The sequence below is a fragment of the Etheostoma spectabile genome, unplaced genomic scaffold, assembly GCF_008692095.1.
Source record: "Etheostoma spectabile isolate EspeVRDwgs_2016 unplaced genomic scaffold, UIUC_Espe_1.0 scaffold00569300, whole genome shotgun sequence".
Taxonomy (NCBI): Eukaryota; Metazoa; Chordata; class Actinopteri; order Perciformes; family Percidae; genus Etheostoma; species Etheostoma spectabile.
In genome coordinates, this window is record NW_022605045.1 from 7093 (window position 1) to 10795 (window position 3703).

The window sequence follows — 3703 nt, forward strand, 5'->3', positions numbered from 1 at the left end:
GACTATTTTATTTCACTATTTAAATGGATTTTAAATGTAAAAAATAGTATGTTGAAATCTGATGGACAGAAAGGTGTTTAAGTGATATATGCACTTTCATGTTGCAGTCTTCTTGAATGCAGTTATGTTAGCATGAGTATATAAATTCACTTTAATGTGATAGCTCTTGCTTTTCTTTCTTACTAGAACACTGTACTCAACCATTAATGTAAGATAAAACCCACTTACAGCTTAATTATTCCCCCCCTATGTAGCACCCGGAGCGGAAGTGGAGTGCAGTCATGTGGCCTCTGGTTTGGACAGCGGTACGAACCTATGCCCCTTATGTCCCCTTCCCTGTGGCCTTTGTGGTGGGGGCAGTGGGCTACCACCTGGAGTGGTTTATCAGGGGCCCCTAACCTCGAGAGGAGAAGAGCATCCTGGAACTGAGGGAGGACAGGAAGCTGCAGGAACAAGAGGCCTGGACAGCACCCAGGTGCTTAGCCTGAAAGAGAAACTGGAGTTCACACCTAGAGCAGCTCTGAACAGGAACAGACCGGAAAGAGCTAACCCGTGGGGGGTGTGTGTGTGTGTGTGTGTTGAGAGACTTGCTTGTACTCTTTCTCAGCAGGAGGATTATTCATTGGAGACCAAAGGGGGTGAACCAGAAGGAAAAGCATCCATTCTTCCCATTTACCTCAGCCATACATCCTCGCTAATGCATCAGCTTGCCTGTGTAAATATCTGCTACTAGAAGCTAGAGGTAATAAAAAAAACATGCATTTGGTCTTTCACCAAGTCAGATATAGCTTATATATGTGCAGTATGTGATTCTTTGACCTACACCTTGATGTTGTACATTGCCTGTTCTTGCATTGATCATTAACTAAACTAAGACACTATAATTAAAACCCCTTAAATATGGACAGTGTTTTAATGGAATTGGTCATTTTCTGTTTTTTTTATCTATTTCTGGTCTAATGGCACAAATGTTACTGTGTCCCTGCTTTTAAATCCCAGACAAATGGTGCAGAGATGGCCAAAATGTAAATCATTTCCATGTTTCACCAGTCAAAAGTGTTAAAAAGTGTATAAAAGCAGAGAAGGAGAGAAGGTGCTTGTTGTAGTCCTTTTTTTTTTATCTTGTGTAACGTTTGATGGTATGTGACAAAATAAGCCAACATGTGGGAGGTCTCTCAGAAGTTTAAGCTGCTTAGTCCTGTTGTCTGGAACAGCTACATAAAACTTTCATTTTAGAAAGTCTGGACAGTCTTTGACAAATATGATAATAAAGGAAATGTGCGTTTGTATGCTAAAATTGCATTCTACTGTGTGTAGGCTAGACGTTTACTTTTTGACATCACCACGTCCTGCTACTGATTTCTTCTAACAAAGCAGAAGTTTCGGTTTTTGTCACTTGTTGTTTCACACCCTCATTGTTTACACTCAGTTCGAACATATATCTGATCCCGCTCGATTATGAAACAGCACTGGTGCCGAGCCGAGGATGTAAAGTAACATCAAGTCACAGGAAGGAAGTAATGACTCTGCTCATTCAGCTTCAACAAGGACGTTATTGTTTTCAGGGAATGCGATAGACAAAGCAATAATCAATGGGGGAAACCGTCAACTCAATTTCACTTTTGAAATCGGACGTGTGGAAAGTACTGTGTCCTACTCCTGGTATGATATAAGAGGATTAAAAAAACATCCGTTTGAAAAGTCTGGAATTTTCCAATTCTTCCACACTGCCTAAAAGGTTTCTGCCGCTGTTAGCTTTAACTAAAGCCAAACTTCCACAAGTAAAGGCTTATACACATAGCTAGTTAATGATCAAGTGTTAAGATTAACTATATGCATACATGGTATATGAAGTCCATTTCAAATAGAAATGTCTCTTATTGATTTTAGGCATTTTAGGCCTTTATTGACAGGACAGATGTAACTACTTATGTTATCGTTATTTCAAAATAAGAGCACAAGATTAATCAAAAACAATCCTTTAACAGCTTCAACCGACAAGTTTGTCGGATGAGAATAACAGGATCATTATGGTCTGGATTAGTTAAGCACGTTTGAAGAACAGGCCTTATCCCAGGTTATCTGTATTTGCGCAGCGTGTGAATAACTCATCTTCTTTCAGCCCGTTATTTAATTTCTTGATTCGTGTAACAGATCGATGTTATTTTTGTGTGTTGATTACGAATTGTAAGTAAGTATATAAATGAGAAGCCGCTTTCGTGATCACAGAACAATTACGGTAGCGAATAGTGTTGAGAAGCTGAAAATCCGCGCTGGTCGGGGTCGTCCCGCCTGTTGCAGTTTCCTTTCCGCGTTCTTCTCTTCCTGACCAAAACCATTGCGTTGTTATGGCCGAGTTTGTCGTGTCATTTCCCCTTGTCGTGGCACAGAGACCGTGGATTGTGTCCCTGCGCCCAGAGATCGCATTCCGCGGTGGCGGTCCATCTCCTTGTTGCGTCCCCCGAGACTGCTAAACGTGTTCTGGCGCGAGTTTGTTGGCATCGTCCTGCGTGTGGCGTTTCATTTCTCGTTGTTGCGTCCCCCAGAGCTGCCCAGTGTCGTGGCAGTTTGCGAAATGGTCACGTCCAAAAATCGTGACATGTACACGTAATAAACGTGAAATCGTGACATGTACACTAAAATCAATTACGTGACCATTTCCTGACTGGGTTGCTTATCTATAGACCGGAAATCCAGACCAAATCCAAAAGATTAATGATCTGGCATTGAGTAATAAAAGTCGCCCATATCGAGGGGCGGCACCAAGCGTTTGAAAATCTCACTGCGCTCAATTGGACGACGCTGCGACCAATCACACAACACACGGGGTGACTATCCAGAGCCCCATACACTTAGCTACCAGCAGAGCTAACTGGTAGAGTTAAACTGTCATCTGTTTACCTCGCCTCTGGCCCCGCCTACATCAGATACACCGCTGTGATTGTGCAGCTCGGCTACAAGGGAATAGATAATGAGCAGCATTACACGAGGCCAGAGGACTTTAATGAGCAAATTCAATTGGGCTCTTGCGAGAACTTTGGATTTTCAGAGTATCTTATTTATCTATTTAAATACAGAGTCCATGTTGGTCTTGGTGCTATCTATCATAGTTTGGAATTTTTGACTAAAGAGCTACATGTCCAACAACATAGACGTGAAACATTCCTTTTGAACAGGCCATTAGCAGACACAGAGCTAAATTGACGTCTCCTTTTAAGGGCAGCTTCCACCACTTTATCTCCCACTACCATCAGTACAGTCACATTTGTTTATAGTATTCCAACAAAACAGGGATTTGCCTCCATAAGCCTGGTGACTTTCCCTGTTCTGATAATGTAAGACATAATTAAGAATACGGTATGCTTATTTAGAATAATATACATGTAGTTGTGAAAGAATAATCATGGAGACTGCCGCTCAACATGAGCACTTAGAGCGGTGATATTGCCTGTACCCGACGGTGACTTTTTTGGTCTCCCCCGTGTAGGCAGAAAGAGGGAAATGTTCATACGAATTCAATCGAGAAGATCTTTATCATCCGCACTATTAAAACGAGAGAAGTGATGTGGCCAGGGAACAAAGACTTTAATAAGAATCCACCATCGCCTGAAGACGGATAAGTTACTGGTGTCGTAAAACGCTACAAAGTCAGAAAACTTTATGAAGCTTTTTAAATCGGACACGTGATATCTCACATGCACTT

General features: G+C 41.8%; 1 pseudogene; it reads left to right on the forward strand.

Annotated features, from left to right (window-relative positions):
* Nucleotides 1-258: 258 nt before the first annotated feature.
* Nucleotides 259-905, forward strand: LOC116684763 (small integral membrane protein 12-like; annotated as a pseudogene).
* Nucleotides 906-3703: the final 2798 nt, after the last annotated feature.